This window comes from Oryzias latipes, chromosome 19, assembly GCF_053564925.1.
Source record: "Oryzias latipes strain Hd-rR chromosome 19, Olatipes_Hd-rR_3.1".
In the NCBI taxonomy this organism is placed as follows: domain Eukaryota; kingdom Metazoa; phylum Chordata; class Actinopteri; order Beloniformes; family Adrianichthyidae; genus Oryzias; species Oryzias latipes.
In genome coordinates, this window is record NC_136255.1 from 16,869,871 (window position 1) to 16,889,675 (window position 19,805).

Sequence of the window (19,805 nt, forward strand, 5' to 3'; positions counted from 1 at the left end):
CCCACACCTCCAGCTCACATGCAAGTTCCGTGGCCACTTTGTGCGGAGTAACATGTAGCTAGTAAAACCCGCTACTCGCCAGGGAGGTATGAGCCTGTCCAACGTTGGAGTTTGCAGCAACAGACGGGATTTGGACTCCATGAGGACCCAATTAAACTTGGGAGGGCCTCTCTCAAAGCGTAATAACAATGATAAATGCACCTCTGTGGTCAGCTTAAAAGAGGCACGGAGTAAAGGCCCTAATGTGGGAACATCTCCTGACAGAATTTACTCCGGAATATTGGTTTTTGCAGGATTAGGAAAAAGAAATGATCTATCAGTAGCTTAGTTTCATGTTTGTCAACCTTTATTCAGACTTTCTTTGTACTTTAAATTCAAAGTAGAATAAATAACTTTATGATATCTGTACATTTTTGTTTTTATGTATTAAAGGAAAGAGGCGGTTTAAAAAACCAATGAAAATGAAGAACATTTATCATTTTTAGGAGAAAACAGGAAATGGTGAACCAACATTTATATGGTATTTTTCTTTTTCTTTTAAGAGAAAGTAGTTTATTCCCATGCCCCCCCACTTAACAATCCAAACCTTGATTTTATTTGTAAGGTCAGCAAAAACTTTCTTGCTGTATATGCTCTTTAGTGCTTACAGGTGTAGCTTTAACACATCAGAGTGCAGGTCATGTGACTGAGTTGTTGTTTTTTGTTTGTTAGGTAGTCATTTAGGAAAAACTGGCCTCTGTATTTCTGAAGCCTGTTTTTGCACTTTGCCAGCAGTTTATCAATTACCGCTTGTGGTTTCATACTGCCAGTCTGTCTTTGTCTGAGCACTCGAGCTGCCTCCTCATTGCGCTGCAGAGCTGTGTTATTGTACTTAAACAAATCAATTCAGTTGCAGTTGGGTTTTTTTCCCCCTCCATCCCCCATCATTATGAACTGTTTGCAGTGCAGAGCACATTGATTTTTTTCACAGCCCAGGAAAAACTGTTGATGAATAGCACAGATGTATCTGGGGAGAATCTGGCTTAACAAAAAAAAAAAAAAAAAATGGAGGTACCCAGCGTCAGCCCCTCTCCTCCTCCTCCTCCTCCGCTCTGCCAACCCGTAGAGCCGCCAGCGCTCCTCTTCGTTCACTTTTCAGTGATCAACACTTCCAATAGGGGAGAAATGCAGAAGAAAAATCTCCAAGTCATGTAGAAAAAAAAAAGGATTTAAGAAAGCACAAGGCGCTGGGGACCACCCTCACCTGCTGAATGTGAAAATATGCCTTTTTGTTCACACAGTTTTTTATATTCGGAGCATTAGCCTTGTAATTTTAACCTGAGCATTAGGTCAGGAGAAACCAGAAGAGTTCTGGCTGGGGGTGAAATGGCTTACATACACACTGTGTATCACCAAAAGATGCCACTTGGAAATAATCTTCCAAAGCAATCCATAAGTAGAACAGAAGAAAGCAACATTTTAAGAGTCAAAATTACTTTTAGAAGCTTAGAAAATTGTTTGTTGATTTTTTTCCTGACAACAACATGTAGCTCCCTTTTCCTTAAAAATAGATTGAGAAAGGTTTGCTTGCTTTTTACCTTTAAAAACCCACTACAGTCATCTTTTGAGCTATTTTAGATGTGTTTCCAGTAGTCTATTAGTTACGTTTATGAAGAGTTTTTTTCCCAAATGAAAAAAGACTGTTTTTTTGGAACATAGATTCTGCAAAGCTTTTTGCCTACGTTCTCTCCCGCTAGCTTACAGCCCCTCACACTGCCAACGTAGCATTACCAGTGCGACAAAAATGGCGATCAATTTTGGAGCTATCCAGCCAGATTTTGACCCAGATTTAAGCTCAGACGACGAAAGCAAAGATGTACATGGATCTATTTGTCTGCAAGCAAATGGAGCTTGTGGCTTACCCAGCATTTTTTTTATTTTCTATGTCACAAATAAGCTCTTTTTTAAATGGCATTTCTTTCATTTGCTCTTGATTCACATTGATTTGAACAAAGAAAAACTTAGAAATGCAAGTAGAATATTAATTATCTTTATATATGTCCTTCATCATCAGAAGAATGCCACAAGAACAAGTTAAAAACACCAAAAACACAATTATCATCATTGTGGGTTTTAAGAGATTTAATCTAAATATAACCGTTTCTGCTTTTAAAGTTTTGTTAACAACTAAATTTAACCAAAGCACCAATCTGGTTTCCACATTTAAGTGCCTGCACTTTTTCAAGAGTTTACATCTCATTTACTTAAACCAGAAAGCTGTCTTTATTAGTAATTACTATTTTTTTAAATTAAAACTACCTCTGTTTCAATTTTGTTCAAACTCTGACCTATTTATCCTATAATTCAATTATTGCCGACCTATTCTTTGGCTTTGACACACTATCCCAACAACTAAAATAATGATTTTTAATGATCTGAGTGGCAGGATCCCTGCCGGCACGAATGTACAGGAATGTCTCATCTTTAAAGACTTTATTTGTGGACGTGGAGTGAAATGTGACTGTGGTACGGCAGCTAACCTACTCTGTGGCAGATGTTTATGATGCCACGCTGATCATGTGAAGCACTGGCCGCTCTTTAGATTCGTCCTTCATGGGCATACGAGCATGAAGGAGCTTATCCGTGCAAAGAGGGAAGAGTGTTGCAGACGCAGATGGAAGCCACTTAAAACCCAAAGAAATGTCTGAGAAGCAAAGTTACTGATTTTACCTCGGAAAAGAATATGCAAATGTGATAATTTGACATTTGGAGGTGGATGTTGCATTGATTGGTGATGTGTTTTGTTTTCCTCAGAGGCAGAAGACGTGAATTCCTGGAGTGTTTCCCCTCCTGGCGTGTGAATGGGTGGGGGGGTCCTTCGAGGTGGGAAATCAAGGCTCGAAGACAAAACAGGTGAGTGTTTGCTTGTTTTACTGTTTTTCCGTGCACTCCGGGGCTGGAGAGGCTAAGATTAGCACTGCTGAATAAGTTGAATGAACTTTAGTCAAAGTCTGCAAACAAATATTAAAATATATTGTGACAAATTTAGCTTCCATACACACCTAGATCCACCACTGATTTCCATTTACATATAGATATAGACTTACAACCTCTTCACATTGTCACAGAACTAGTTGCAAAGTAAAACGTCCTTTTTTTCTAAGGAAACATGTCCAGAACTTGAGATAGTGCTCACTAAGTAATTTAAATTTTTTTTTACAGTAATTGCTGGTTCTATAGTTAAGTTTTGAAAGGCCACATGAAATCTGTGGCTAAATAGGGATCATATAAGAATAATCAGGACAAGCTACAGGACAATATCCAGAGTTTGGCAGACATCTTTAAAAAAAATATGAATGTGTTTATGTTTATGTTTTTGGGGTCTTTACAATGGTTGTCACAATTTTTAGTTTAAACCCAACCATTTACCATTGTTCTAAATTTAAGAAGGATTTATTTTTTAAAGTTTTAACGAATGATAAAAGGTTTTTCATCATTGTTACTTTCTTGGTAGTTTAAAAAAAATATTTTTTTGAATTTTTTTTTCTTTGCTTCTTGTAATGCACAAGTTACGGCTTAAAGTGGCACAAACCTGTCACCCAAAAACTTAGGTTTAAATCAAATTGTGGGGAAAGTGAATCATTGCATCCCTAGTCTTTACCATCCAAAATGATCATCTGCAACCAAAACACTAGAAACATGCCAGCAACCTTATCGATGCTACATTGGAGTGCCCACTGAATATTGTTGTTTGTTTTTCTCTCTGAATTTTCCTAAAGTTCGTAGAGATCTTAGCGTCATCCTGCCAAAAAGTATGGAAGGACATGAAAATGGGTATCCGCCGGCTTTGTCCGCCCTGACATGTGCTGTCCTCCACTGCGCTCAAATGTCTTGGGTAAACATGTGACGGCTGCAGTTTGTGTGTGGCCAGCTTCACAGAACATGTTGATTTCATCAGGAGCTCCCCGGGCCAGGAGGGGGGGGGGGGGGGTGCTTGCTCTGAGTAACAAAGTGCTTATGTTCCACATTCAATCTGAGCACGCACGCACACGCAAGCGCCAACAGGGTCATGACTGTCCTTTTCATTAGCAAGCCACCATATGCAGTCTGTGACTCTTATGTACATTTCTGCTTCTACCGAGAATCATTTGGGTTGGAGAGGGAAATAATAATTGGTTTGCCGACTGTATTATACAATGCAGCCGTGGATTAGGAATTAGGACATCCAGGACACACGCATACACTCGCAGAATGGATAAGAGGGGTTAATCTTGATTAGAGCCGTGTGAAAGCTGCAAAATACGATGCCCTGACAAACATCTGCCCGCCACGCAGCTGAGTGGGATAAACCAAAGTGATTATTGTGGAAATGTCAGGCGAGGTAGACAGTGATAGCAAGTGAAATGGATGGGGATGTTACATGAGCGGGGCATGACAGAAATGCGGTCGCTTCTCTCACTTCAGTGACAGTTTTTCCTCACTCTGTTGCCTTTTGTGGAGGAAAGAATACAGCCTGGCTCAATGGAGAAGGGAATGGAAAAAATGAGTTTAACATGTAGTTTTCTGTAAAAAAAAAATAGTCTGTCAGCTTGTGCCTTATTAAAGTTAATGAACAATCTTTCTATGTTTTTTTTTCTGTTCTTTAAATTGATTATTAGGCTGGTTCTTTCAGTACAAAGGAGTTTTCACACTTAATTGATGTCTGAAGGTTGCCAGGTCGGTCTTTTTCTTTGTAGCCTCAGTGTAGGCCCTAATGAGTAACTGCTTTTTCTGTGAGATGTGAAGGTGCAGACATTCTGTTAACTTCTCTAAAGGAAAAAGGGGGGAGGCAAAAAAAAATCCCCTTCCTGTCAGTGGACTCTCTTTCTCTCTGTTCTTGTGAGATCTGGAACTGATAAGTGAGAGGCCTCTGGTAACTGAACAGGAAGGATAGAGGGCCTGGCCTCAGAGCCCCTGCCTCTGCACTCATGTCCCCCCCTGCTCACACAAACAAAGAGAGCAGAATCTGCCACTTAACTTCAAGTTACAAAGCATTCAACCCTGTTAGGAGGGTAATCATCACTTGCAGGGGTGATATTTGATACAAAATATATTTTTATTTAATCACTATCGGGGAGGATAGGTAAAATAAGCGAAATGGAGACCTTGCAGCAGTTTCATAACTACTACTACTTACACTTCCCTTGTTTCTCTGACCATTGTTAACTCAAGGTAAAGTGCCTTAAATAAGCATGCGATTTTTCAATTGGAACACCCCGAAGTTTCAACAGCAAGCTGTTAAACTGAGAGCTGAGAAAATTCTGCATTGTCTCTGCACACGTGTTTCCCTTGTGCTGCACTAAATAGACCGCGGCATCTTTGTTGAGATTAGCCGAAAAGGATGGGCGCCTCTGCTCGCAATCTTGACTAAAAGTGATCGTCTGAAAACAGAAATCTGAAAGAATTGTTGCATAAAGTTATCAAGGAATAAAAGAGCAGAAGATTATATTCAGTTTGGAACAAAAGTTCAATAGAAATTGGCAAAATGTTTGCATAAGACTAGTTTATGTCTATAATAACTATTATTGAATATGAAACGCAACATGCTTTACAGAAGAGACTTACAGATAAATGATTGACATTATAAGACCTTTCCTTCTGTTGATCCAGCGAAATCACAGTGTCATTTGATCCCAATAAGAGATCTCTGAATGAACGCAACAATGGGATCCCGGGATTGTGATGAGTTTAGTGTTCACGGTCGATGCGTATCAGATTCGTGAGTCGTCTGAGCGAAGCCGCGTAAGTAACTGGGCGTGAAGAGATAACACAAGGTTTCCCTCTTGCCGTGTTGGGGATCCATCTATCATCTTATCTTTTAAGGGTATTCCTCAGACTTTAACACTAATGTGCATTTTCCATACAGTTCCAATCTGTTTTCAAATCCGCATGCAATTTTTTCTCCTTCCTTTCCAAAGCAAAAATGGTTCTGGACGGTACTCCCTTGAGAAAGCACGAGATAACGTACCAAAGTGACAGCTGAATTATTAGCCTATTACTCACGTTAGAGGAAAAAAAAAGGCAGATGAACAAGGCATCTGTCAAGAAGAGCACCTTTATTTTAAGATAGTCCTCCCTAACTACCACCCAGGAATCTTGTAAGCCTCTCCCACTGATGTAGGAGCTGGAGGGTCAGGGTCAGAGAGCACAGCCGCCACTTTTGCCATGCTCTAGGTTACTGCAAATGACCTGGCTGCCTGTCCTCGGAACAGAGCATAATACAGCAGAACTCAGTGTACTGGACTAAAAATAGACGTGCTGTCTCGGCCATAGACAAATGCAAAAGTAGAGGCTCACCCTTACACATGCCAGCCAAACTGGTGCGAGTCCTCAGAGGTGACCGTAACCGCTGGCAACATGTCGGAGACGTGACAGAGCGCGTTTGATTGACGGCACAGAAGTGCGTGGGCATTCAGGACAGATGTTCTCTGCAGGTCGAGGAGGAGGCCAATACATAAAACCTGACTCCAGCATCCCTGTTGGCCTTTCACCCCGTCGAACTTCTACATTTCACATGGCTTTATGAAAGCCGCCTGCCTGGCTTTGTCCTAACAAAAGACACTGGAAAGAAAAGTAATTATTAAACAAATGAAGTAGTGCCTGCTTCCTTTGATGCAAAATTAAAGCTGATATCCCTCTGCCATATCATCCGGATATAACTTGTCAATTTCCTGCTCGTGATATATGACCTGACAAAGCTATGCTTCACCAGAATTAATAGAACATCTCTGATATGCTTAAGAAGACAGTGAGTGCACTACCTTCTTAAATTCTGCCCCTGTTTCTGCCTAACGCTGGAGTTCCACTGAGATGTTTTTCGTCAGCGATTCCAAATTCTAAAGTCTCATTTAAACAGATTTTTTCTTTTTAAGACTTTGCCCAAAACCTACAAGCTTGACTGCGACTCACACAGCTCACGATAAAAGCTGTGGCTTTAATGTGTCTGGGTCGAGCTAATGAAAAGATGATAGCGGCAGAGCTGCAGGGCCTCACATTAGTGCTTGAGCTAATTTGACTGCCGTTAAAGTGGCCCAAGTTGGAGGTGTCATTTACAGGAGAATAGCAGATTTAAAATCCTATTTGGTGAGGTTTTTAGAGAGCACTGCATAAATGAATACTTGCAGTGTACTAATGATATAGTACATAAACATTGGGTCAAACATTCTCTTTTTTTTTCCTTCAGAACAGTTCCCTAGCTTTAGACTAAGTAAAGTACCTGGCTTTTTTCTGCAAGTTTAAATGAGTAGTGGTCTTTCATATTGAAGTTTTTTATGGGCTCATGTTTGCATGGAAAGCATCTAACCAGGTGTTTTCCAGAAAATGCAGTTCCTTCTAATTCTAATAGTAGGAAGGCCTCAGTCCTTAGAGATAAGACAGACAGAGGTAGATACGGCCTGTCTCCGGGCAAAAAATGGTCAAACCTGCACAGGACAGGCAAGTGGCTCACATGAAATGTCCTAGTTGAAGACCGCTTGGTGAACCCATATAGCAAAGATTTTTATTCACATTTTTGCTATGGACATGCTGAGAGGGACAGGTCTTAGCAAACACTTAAGCAATGTGCAAATGAAAGTAAGGTTGGTGTGATGCAAGCACGTAGAATGAATTTAACATTTTTATAACCTCACCAAACCCTTCACGCTGCGCAAGGGGCCCATTAGTGCTGTTCAAGTCATAAGTGCATGCTTCTTATATGCAGCCTGACTGTTAGAATTTGTGAAATTAGGAAATCAAAGTGTAGTTTGCGTCACCTGCACTCCCAGTGCATGCAGCATTTGCACACGGTCAGTAAGGACAGTACGCAGACCTTACTAACGACTAGAGTGTGGCGAATGAGTGAGGCGAACGGGACCGTACGAGTACGTCACCTGTATGTCAAAAGTGCCTCCAACTTACATTGGCATATGAATACTTTGCGATGCATTTACCACATGTAAGACAATGGTACATTCCATTTTCATGACTTCCTTATGCTGGCTTAACCCTAAAACCCTCAGCACGCATACGGGTGTACCCCCCATTGATGTGGCTAAGGCTTAAAGGTAAACAGATTTTTTTGAGTGTTGCGCACTGACTGATTATGATTTAAGCAAAAGACATTTTAACAGAAATTTTTCCATCTGCCACTGGAAGGAAGGAAAAAAGTGAATCTGAGCAGAGGGAAGCAGACAGCAGGGTCGCCATGAAACATTCATGCACCTGGGGACTCTTTTTAAAAGGAGCACAAGCTGAGCCAGTTCTAAAGTAAAGGGCAGAAGACTTCTAATCGCTTTTTCGTCCGTTAGTCAAGCTACTTACTCATCCTGCATTAAAAATTCATGGATTGTTTATTTAATGGAAGAAAATAAATATTTACCTTTAACCTAATTGTCTTAGATTCACGACATTTAGGGGTACAGGTGTGAGCCTGGATATTGCTAAAAGCTAGAAAGCAGAAATTCAAACTTTTACTCTCTCCTAAACTCCTCTAGCAGCACCAACTGAGGGACAGAAGAGGCTGTAGGAAAGCTGCATGGCTAGATGAAGACGAGAAAGTAATATTTAAACAGCTGCACTTGTAGAGTCGTCTATTGCTGTCAGTGATCATAGGGGGGGGGGGTCTCGGTGAAGAGATATTTCGGTGTACTCAGCTAGGCCTCAGACAAGCTCCCGCTGCAGTATTGATGTCAGTGCAGCCTCCTGACAGCAGACTGTAAATCACAAGTCACAGTTATCTATAGATTTACAAACACCTGCTTCCTCAGTCTCTATATCGCGGCAGTATTTTATCTATGCGAGCTGAACAAACTGACAGAACCTGCCCAAACAGTTTTGAAAGTCATACATTAGAGAGCCCTATCTGAGAGCTCTTTGTGGACTTCTCAAGCTGAATGCTGCAACTGTGGTTGTGTGAGACAGCGGGTCACATGTCTGCAGTCCTGTGCTAGACTGGCCCTGTGCCTTGAGGTGGTGGATGGCAGCTGACTGCTCTGATTCACTGGGAACTCAACTTGTGAGCTGTGCGCCTCACAATGGATTGACTCATAGAGAGTCAGTGCAGGGCTTGTTCACTGTCCATCTCTGCCATTATACTGAAAACGTTTTGTTTGACTTCTTTGTTTCCCCTGCGTTTAGATGGAGACAGTGGGTTTTGGATGGGTTCTTTTAAAGCCTATGAGCCGTCAGTTGCTGTCGTCCCCTCAGGTTGTGAGTTTTTTGTCCAGGGGAGGATGTGGACAGCCTGTCAGCCCCCAGCAGCTTCTTTTCACCCACAGTGACACCCACTTCACCACAAACCCTCATGAAACCTGCTGGCTTTGCTAATGATCTCTCACTGGCTGCAGCTAACAGTACCAATGGTGTGAGTCAAGGCGTGCATTGATGCAGACAAGAGGTCCTCATCACCACATTCATCATATGTTAGATGCTTGATCAGATTGAGGTTTGGAGTTACTTTTACAATTTCACAGTAAAAACACCCATTAAATAACTTTTAACTTGGAATGACACCTCATGACAACCGAACGCTTTGACATTGAGCAGTGCTGCGACATAAAGCAACTTCTTTATTGTGGCATTAATCCTGTGGTAACCTAACAGCATATGATAGTTATCTGATTCATTGAGTTATCGGATTTTGCATGTAATCATGTAAACAGTATGATCTGACAACCTTTAATAGTGTAGATAATGGCAGGTATATATAATTTAAAGAAATCTGCAAACCATGCCTAGATTTCTCACCAATAGTCTGATACTAACTTCAACTTTCGATTAAAAAAAATCATAGCAGAAAGTTTGAGTCCCTAGTCTCTAAATTCTCTGAAACGCTTAAGCTGCGTTCATACCACCCTCGGCATCACACATTCAAACGACCACGTCTAATGAAAAGTCTATGTAAACACACATAAACGCACATTTCAGGCTTCTGCGTTAAAAAAAACTCTATGCAAGTTTTTACAACAGTTTTTAGGCTCTAACACCATGAACAATGGTTGCCAGCTAAACCCAATCAAACGTTGACCAATCAGGGACCTGAATTTGGTAGCGATGCGTGAAACTTACCAAACTCAGACAAACTCAGCTGGTTTATCTGGTGAACCCAAACACAACGACGAGCCTGACATTGTCTGCGTTGGCTTTTCAAATAAAGATCAATCAAGGCCACTCTTCTGACATGATGGTAATCCATATCTGCCATTGCAGTTGCACTAGCAATAAACCGAACTGTTTCTGCTTCGTGTCCAAATCACAAGATTTGCACCGCTTCGACATTTCGCACCAAGCCTCTTCCAATTGTGGGTGGCAGACATGCACTAGCGAATAGCAGAAAAAGATAAAGAAGAAGAAGCCCTTCCCTTCTTGTCCAGTGTGAAAACCATGGGTGAAATGCGCGTTCCAAAAGGCACCTCAAATGCCTGGTGTGTACATAGCTTTAAAGAAAAGTGACAGGTTGGGTTAAAACATGTAAATTAAGTGTTTTTAGATAATCTGATTTCTTAAGTGCTTATTTCTGTTTACGCCAAGTTATCAGATTTTTGCTGTCATGTAAGCAAGCTCACCTCTCACTTTCAAACCTGTGGAATTGTCTTGCATAACTGACACAAATCTCAACCCTTGTTGATTAGAGGAAGAACAGATGAATCATAACTTCCATTTACTTCTTTACAGTTGCTTTTAATTTCTTTTATTTAAAAAGTTTTGATGGGCTTATAGAATTCTGTTTGCTGGTTTGGGTTATACTGAGTGATAAGTAATAGCTTATTGTCAAACTATAAAACAAGGTTTCACCTCTCTTTCAGTAGTCGTGTAAAAGGTTTTTGGACAACCTAAAATATTATAGCAGTTAATCTGTACAGTGTGAATGACTTTGTTCTCATGCTATACAATTGCTTTTAAAGGGTCCTATTAAAAGAATTTGTTAAGGTTCTGATGTCAATGTTATTATGGCTAATTTTGAGATTAGAGAAGCCAATCTTACTTCAAATTTTGACAAATATTTAAGAGACGCAAGCCTGACAGAGCTACAAGGTTTTAGCTTTCACAGTCAGTTGCTGTTCAAAGGCAAACATAAAGATTTAAATGTTTTCAAAAAGGTTTTACATTAAAACAAACAAAACAACTTCCATTGATGCTGTGAATGATTTTAATTGTAAATTTACAAATGAAAAGACAATTTTTGGATCTAAGGAGATTCATTTTTAGTAACGTTGGACTATTTGGAGGCAAAGGTGCCTAACTTGACCTTATAGAAGGCTATAAAGTGGTAGTCAGTAAATTGACTTGGCTCCTGTTTGCTTTTTTTCAACATATCTTCAAAAAAAGATGTCTTAAAAGATGGAACAGAGTCATAAAATAAGTGAAAAAATGCTTTAACAATGAAAAAATTTAAAATCCAAAACCCAACTTAAATTAGTAAATTGTGTTTCTCCTTGATAAAGGAAAATCAGATAAAAATTTAAGACAGGCAGTTCTCAAGAATTACACCTTCCTATAAAAAAGCAACAAAAAACAATGTGAACATTTTTTGTAGAAATATTTGCCTCCTTACTTTCTTTCTAAGCTAAACTTATTTTTTTAAGAGAAAGTTAAAGGCATTTTGGTTTGTGATGTTCATTTTAAGCCACAAAATATATATCAGGAATGAAAGTTGTAGATGAGATTGAAGACAGGGATGAAGTTTGTGTTGGTTTTCTGACATTAGAGTTCTCTGTCTGTATGTAAAAATCTACATCCAATTTTTTTTTTTTTTACCACTGATGCTGTATCTAACAAGGGAAATTAAGGGGAATAAAAGCTTTTACATTAGTCAATCACTTTAGGAACTATATAGAATCACAAATTTTATGTTGAAGCTGTGAAACCCATTCAGAGAATAAAATCTAATTTAAAAAATCCTTGTTCCTCCAATGATCTGATTTTTAGCAGAGTTTTATATCCTTGCTGTCTTTTGAAACAGCTTTCTTTGTGTTCATGTGATCATCAGTGTTGTAATTTTGCCTGGCGACAGAACACAGAGGCCCAACATTAAATCTTTACCTGCGGTTACTCGTGTTCCCTTGTCGTATAATAATATGTGCAGCATCCGCACGGCAGCAGCCACTAATTGCTGTTGGCTATAACAGCAAAGTCTCTTAAGACAGTGACCTTGCTTTAGCCAATCGTAGCACGGCGTGTTACCAGGCTGAGCTGTGATCAGTGGTGTCTCCTCAGCATGAGCGGGAGGAATAATTATTCATAATGGCTCCTTGTACCTTTGCCGGACACCACATTTAATGACATGGATGTGAGAGATTAATTGTGATGTGAAACTATAAAAGCAGAAAATGCTCAAAAGATCATCCAGACGACTTAATGCAGCTATCAAACCAAATAGCAATTTCGATTTCGATTTTTATTCTGGATAATAAGGGATTTTTTTACAAGTTGCAATCATCCCATCGGTTTTTAAGGTAGAATTGTTTTCTAATTCTTCATCTCTCATAGCCTCTGCGTGTTAAACAGCTGTAAATGATTGTTAGCTGCAGTGACTTGTAGTTGCATCTGCATTATGCTTATGTGATGAGAGCAGGAAGCCAGTGGCGGACGCTTACACTGCCCTTCAGGGGAACACAAACTCAAGTGTCATTGCAGCGTCCGACTGCTCAAAAAACAAATGTTTAGAAACAGCATCAGCCGTTAAACTGGACCTCACCTCAAGTGGAACACTGCGTGGAGATGCTCTTTCTTTGATATCGCTCTGTTGACCCAAATGTTCTTATCATTCCCCCAAGCAAACACGCAAACAATCTGGCCTGTGTGTTTCCAGTCACATGGGCCGGAGTGCAGGAGAGTCAAGAGTGTCTGTGCTGGTATTTCCTGGTTCTTCGTAAACACACATACACAGCTTTTTTTTTTTTTACTTTTCACTTTCTCACGCAAATGCAGATACACTTAATTCAGAACAACAAGGCTAACAATGCAGTAACGGTGTAAATTGGTGTAACAAGGTAAGTGCTGCAGAGGACAGAAAACGAGGAAAAGCTAAAGCATGAAACAAGGCAGAACAAATTAGTTCAGAGGAGCCCATTAAAGTTTATTAGTTCAAGCTTGTATTCATTTGAAAGTGTTATCAAAAAGCAAATACTCATAAATCATTAGTTAGCTGTGTTTGACTGTTTGTTTTGCAGTCTCTTTAAACTATATTCTGTATTTTTTTTAATCATTTCGGAAGAAAACTGTAATGGAAAGCCCTAAAAACTGAAGGGTGTACAACCTTTTTATTTTTGAAAACATCTCCTTTTTTTGTTTATCATGTCAATCTTGTAATTTATTTATGACAAATAATCTAAAGGCAGGCTGAAACTTGAAAAAAGCATTACAGCTATAACGGCAGAAGAGTCACTATACAAAGCCTTAAATGAAGATCCTGCTATGACTGATACCACTAATGGATGCTGCTTGCGTGCAAATGCGATTATAGCACCAGTTTGCTTGTTAGCCACTAGATGTGCATTAAATCATTATGGAATTTACCCATTTCAAATGTGCATTGGAGTGCAAACAGTGGATTTTTCAAATTGCACCAAAGTGCAGAGTTTAGTGATGCTCCCATCAAAACCGTTGCTTTTGAATGGTAAAGAATAATTTTACGAGGCTTTAGTGCAAGTTCTTCTCCTCAGAGGATATGTTAATAATTCAAACATGAGATATTTCGATGCTAGTTTATTCCAGATTAAACAGAATGAAAGTGTGCGCCATCAGCTCATGTTTCAACCTCCAGATTGTCAATACATTCAACTGCTAATCTGTCTTTTTACGCATTCACTTACCATCTAGCGTGATTTCATGGTGATGATACAGAATCTACGAATTCAATAGTTGAATCATGCGAGCTTGGATTATCATTCGGAGCCTTTGTGGGGGGATGTAGGTCAAATGAAAGACTTATTTCCTCAAATATTGTAATCCCTATTTGTTCTGGTTTTTCACCAGAAACGCGGCTTTTGGTTCTTTGTGTGACTACAATGCCCTAAGCAGCACAGTGGCTTCTAAGACTGTTGTCTTGGGTTCGTCACTTCCTTGTTTTGCATGTTTAGCTTGCTCTCTTTACCACTTCAGATTCATCCTTTTGCTTTTGGTTGGAACTCAAGACGTGGTTCATGAGTTATATGCACCAAAAAGGGTCAAGTTTGCTGTGAAACTGAGGAAAGAGGTCAGCAGGATATACCCATTTAACCTTTCAGACTAGCAAAGAGCAAGGAAGTCATTAAGTTGGAGCCTGGATCCAATACTTAGCTTCTTTACTTGTCAAAAAAAAGCAGATTTAAAACTGACTAGGGCATTCCTCATTCCGTGTCCCACTCAGCCAAAACAAGTTTATGCCTGTTTGTCAGCCCAAAGATTGTAAACATCATAATTAAGGTTTGTCAGTGTTATTTTTTTGTCACGATTCAACGATAAACCCTGACGTAGACAAAAGAGTTGTGACTCGCTTTCATGTTTGCACCTTAGATAGCATTTATGCCTCAAACTGCTAAACCTATTGGAATATGTTTGTTGTTCCAGCCTTATGAAACTGTGTCAATTTAAAAAACAAATGGAAAAAAACAGCAGAAAGAAGTGATAGAACCTTATAGCAACAAAAAAAAAGAAATTTCAAAAAAATAAAAAACCTGTTTTCTTGATTGAATTCCCCTGTTTGTGTCAGGCTGCCATCATGCACTCCTTTGGAGTCTCATCTTTGCTGTTTTGATATGGAAACAAAAAACTCTTCAAGATGCATAAAATTGAAACTGTTCACTGAGGGAAAACACTTGAGAAAAGACAAGAAGGATCTGCTACTTTGTTGAAACCACTTTTTTTTTAGCGTTGTTCGAACATCAATGCCACCTGTAGCTCTTTATTTTCACACATTCGATACAAAAAGGAAATGTGTAATTTAATAAGATAGCAATTTAAGGATACATCAAATACTAAAGCATTGGCGGGGTAGTAGCCTCTTTTTTTGTTTTGAATCAGGCCATATCAGTCTGTTGCACATGACAGCAGCATGTGTGTATATGTGGACTGCTCATTTAGCCTGTCCGTCTTCTGCTCAGTGTTTACTCTCACATGTCAAAGAAGATCAAATTCGTTAGATGCAGGACAGATATATGTGGGTTTAGTTTCTGGAAATTGAGGACAGAGTTGGATGCTTGAGTCTTTTTCAGTCTACACACAGTGTTTTAAAGGGGTGGCTGTTTCTGTAAATAGCCCATCCTGCGTTAGGACCACACTGTGCCTTCGCTCCATGCAGTCCTGACCCCACCAACGAGGCTTAGTCACAACTGCTCACAGTGCGGGAGGCTGTGGATGGCTTTGTGTGTCGTATCCAAGTCAGACCCGGTCCACTTGTGCTGGTGACCTCAGCGGGCCCCCTAGCTTACCAGTCGGTGTCGAAAAACTACCTGGAGCTCGGCCGAGGCCCTCCGCTGCTCCGCCTGCTGTGAAGGAATTGTGCCGCCCTCGTTTGGGTCCACAAATATCTACACTCGGATGAATTTTCAGATCAAAACAAAAGCTTGATTTGATTTGTGGTCGTACTCCATATTAAGCTGTTAAAGGAGAGTTTGCCTTGCAGCGTATGTGCAGTGTGTGTGTGTATGCTTGGAAGTAGGTCATTGATATGAAACTTGGACACTGATTATGTGCTGGCCTAGAAATGGGCTATAATCGGTGTCTCTCATACCAAAACAGCTTTTCATAAGTAGCAGTCATTTCAAGGTCAGGAAACAGTAGCATCACACTGCTGCACACAGAGACAAAATCTGTTTACCTAATTCTCTGTTAAAACTGATTTTCACACATTCTTTAATCTTGAGAGATTGCTCTTATGAGCATCAACTGTCTGGAAGGAAAAAGTCTCACTTTTGCTTTGTTGCCCATTTTTTAAGCTGCTAGAATGAACCAAACTTGCAGGCATGCCCTGTTCTGTCCTGGATGAGGGTAGGATGTGCTCATTTTAGATGCCATTTGAGCCAATAATGTAAATATTCATGGTCTTTGAACAAGCCAAGACATGATTTCATCTGTCTCTGACATCAAGTCTCCATCACAACTCTCTTCTGGAATTCAGATTAAGCTTCCTTCATGAGCATGTTTGGATGAATTAAAGTGGAAATGAAATGCTGTGTGGCATTATCCCCTCTCCTTTTTTTTTTCGTTTTTGCACTCAGTTCCTACCTTGGTGTCCCTTTGTAAATTGAACTCTGTGAAACTCTGCTTGGTGCTGTTTTTCTTGGTTAACTAGCAATACTCTATGGATCTTGGAGGAGATCACGCTCCGTTAATGGAAACATACCTTCAAAAGGAAACAAGGAAGAGATTTGGGAGACAGAAGTCCGTTTTTACACTTGATCTCAGTTTTGCATGAAGCAGCCGAGGAATGACTCCACCTCCCCCCTGCATGTGTCCCACATGAAAGATCCTCATGTTCTCAGCATGCATCTGTTTAAATGAGCCCTCACCGTGTTTGCGTTTGCTTAGGCAGACAGCAACCAACAAGCAGGCACAGACAAAAATCCTATCTAAAAATGACATCAGGAGCAACAGCTGCAGGCTGTAGTGCTGTGCGGAGATGGAAGGAGAGAAGGAGGGAAAAACAGGGATGGGAACAATTGACCAGAAGCGACACGGGAAAGAGAGGTGACCTGATTGCTCAGCTGGCCAAGAGCACGGGAAGGAAGCGGCAGGAAAGGCTGGTCCCCTCAGTCTGGCTTGGCTTTTCACTGCCTCTGATGGGTCCCTCTGTGGCCTTCCTCTTTCGCCCCCCGCCCCCAACCTCCTTCCCGCACTGCTGCCTATCACGGCTCACTACATCGGAACAAAATGATCATCTCTCACCTCCTCGTGAACATGGGTCATCATGGTAGCCGGGCAAAGCCTGGGCCTCATGTATTAGATAGGGATCACTAATATGTGGGAAGGGAAGCGGCTGCAGAAGGCTTCAGGAGTCAATATTGTCTTTACACCAAACATATGGTAGGGTGTTGATTTTTTATGTAATTGCATTTGGTAGCCATGGCCTTGAAGCGGCAAAATTCATGGCACCTTAAATTGCATTCTGCTGCAATTCAGGATATGTCAGCCTGTAAGATTTCGCTTTCTACAAGGAAGGAGCTCTTTCACAGACTTGCCGGTAACAGAATTTATTCTAATCACAGTCATTGTAATAGCTTTTCAGATCAAATACCCAAGAGCAGTCCGAACAAAATAATCAATTCCTCTGCAAAATCAACGTCTTTGGCGAAAAGAGAGGAGCAGTCAGACAGATTTTGTGTGTGTGTGTGTGGGTGTGGGGGGGGGGGGGGGGGGATAAGAGGAGAGGGGGCTCCAAATCAGAAAACAGAAGGATCTGCACAATTTGCATACCTTTTTAGCATGTGGCTGAGAGAGCTTTTATTAAATTCAGCCCCCCTCCTGTGGGGTTGGCCCTGCCATGGGGGGAAGGGGCACGAGAGCTTAGAGGAGGGGGGAAGAGGGTGGTCTCATCTTGGAGACAGGAGGCACCATCTGAGCCAGTAGATAAATAATGTTTCCCCAGACACAAGAAGAAGGTGGCAGCAACAGCCAAATGTTTGTGGGGCCAAAGCCCCCCCCCCCCCCCCCCCCCCCCCCAAAAAAAAAAGAAGTCACCTCAGCCCCCAAAAAAAGGTACCTCGACAAAAAAATCAATTAGCAAAAGTCAACGAATTTATAAAAACTTAGTCAATTACTCCAGGAAGTCAAGTTTGCTTATTGACAAAAATCGTTTTTTACATACTGCAACTTTACTAAACTCAGGTTTATTTTAGGTTTAAATAAACTCAACTATATTCTGTATTATGATTGCTATCAAAGTTCTACTCAGTTTTAAAGTTGCTTCTGCCGAGACCTGTGTTTTAAATCCAACAAATAAAAGCATTTTACATCAAAATGTTTAACTGCTCAAAAGTAGGAAAATACACTTGTTTAGGACAAGACGATCCAAATGATGCTAAATTCTGCAATAAAAATTCAAACTGTCAAACTTTTTTTACTTAAAAATAATGTTAATCATATTTTTGTTAGCATTCTATGTTCACAACTGTACTTTAAAAAAAAAGGGATTTGCATGTTTAAAGGACTGTAGCAGCTGGAAACCATTTTTAGATTCTCCCTAATATTATTCAAAGAATTCTCATATGTAAACACGACTGTCAGTCACTGCTGGCTGGGTTTGGGCCATAAAATCTACAGTAAAACTCAGGTTTTAATGCATACTCGTGAATAACCCTAGTATCATGAAATGTCACAGATTTTCCTGTTTTGCATTTAGTAATAGCCACACCTTTCATTATTGTAAAACAATGTAATCGACATGTCAAGCACACATAATTCAGTCTAATCCTAAAATGAAGAATAACCTTACCATAGAGTAAAATGAATAAACATACCATTTTTTATTTTTTTGAGTTACGTATTTTGCATGCATTAAAACACAAACAATTAATTTGTCATGATGCTTTTGAATGACAGCTATTAGGGTAGGATATGTTTCATCCACTGTTGTGTTTGTTTATAAGATGCCTAATTAGGTTAATTTACTATTCCTAAGAAACTAAAGGTTTATACAAAGTTGGAAGGTTGCAAGGATTGAAGCAGCATTCAAAACACTTGTGCTCACCAGAAAATACCCTTATGCCTTGCTGTTTTTGCAAGCCCCGCCTCAGCATTTGGCACACCCAAAGCAAGGGGGAAGGGGAGAAAGAAAAAGTATGAAGAAATATCACAGATGTTTGTCCGCATGAACTCCTTCTCCTTTCCAGCCTTCCTGCTCAATCTGGCCTCATAAGCGTCCTTTTTTTTTCTTATTGTTGCCCTCCTTCCACAAAAGACTAATAACTTTTAGCCTAATTTCAGCAAATGTCTGATGACTGGCTGTCATCAAAGCTGTAGTTTCTGTGTAGAATCCAACCTCTATCTTGACATCTTGACTTTTTGGGAATTTTTAGCTAAAAAGTTAGTGTTAAAAAAAGATTTGCGCTCTTCTGCATAGAGAGCACGTTGTATGGTGTGTACTGGAGCCTGTAAGCCAAGTGTGGAAACAACAGGGTTAATCTTTCCAGCTCTGCTGGAACCGCACACTGTGTTTAGGTCGTGACAGTGATGCAGGGTCACAGTTGTGTGACATGCCAAACCTCAGTGTGGTGATGGCGCTGTCATTATTGTGACCTCTCACCGGCACGCTGCGTGCTGTCACTCAAGGTGTTAGCTTCCTCGGGCCGGTCTCGGTTAAACTGATCCAGCCCTGGTCCGGTTCAGATGCTCCGCACCGATATCGGGCAGGAAGAGGTGGATTGTCTTTGATTATTTGGCCTTTCTCAATTTCCCCGGGGAGATTTTGCAGCTTCGAGCCTGGCAGAATCTTTGCCACAACAAGGAGGGACGCTTGATTTGATCCTGATGTGTGCACGGGAGTTATATCTCAAAGGTTCAAAGCAATTTATCCCAAGGATATTAAATGACCTAATGGCCATATTATTGGCACACCATGAACAGGAGGGAATTTCAGAGCATTTGTCAGGTGTCCTACAGCTGTTTGTGTACCCATTTTTAAATTAAAGTAAGCTGGGTTTTTATTTTATTTTTTGCTAGAATGTAGAAGAAGTTATTGAAGCATCCAAGTAAAAACAGTGTTTTTAAACCCCTCTTTCTGTTCTGCAACAGGAACTGGCTAATTTCCTGAACTTGATATACCACTCGGTCAGCACAGAGGGACACATCTGAGAAAGAGGATCTCGTTGAATTTCTGGCTTCAAAAAGCTTAA

The 19,805-nt window shown here is 40.4% G+C and overlaps 1 protein-coding gene across 3 annotated transcripts in view; it reads left to right on the top strand.

Moving 5' to 3' along the window:
* LOC101156922 (zinc finger MIZ domain-containing protein 1) overlaps positions 1–19,805 on the top strand; it is a 197,684-nt gene that overhangs the window by 126,434 nt on the left and 51,445 nt on the right. For all 3 annotated transcript variants that reach the window (XM_078937241.1, XM_004080409.5, XM_078937242.1), the window contains exon 2: positions 2,794–2,892. The gene's annotated coding sequence lies outside the window, so the exon portion shown is untranslated. The remainder of the gene's footprint in view (positions 1–2,793; positions 2,893–19,805) is intronic.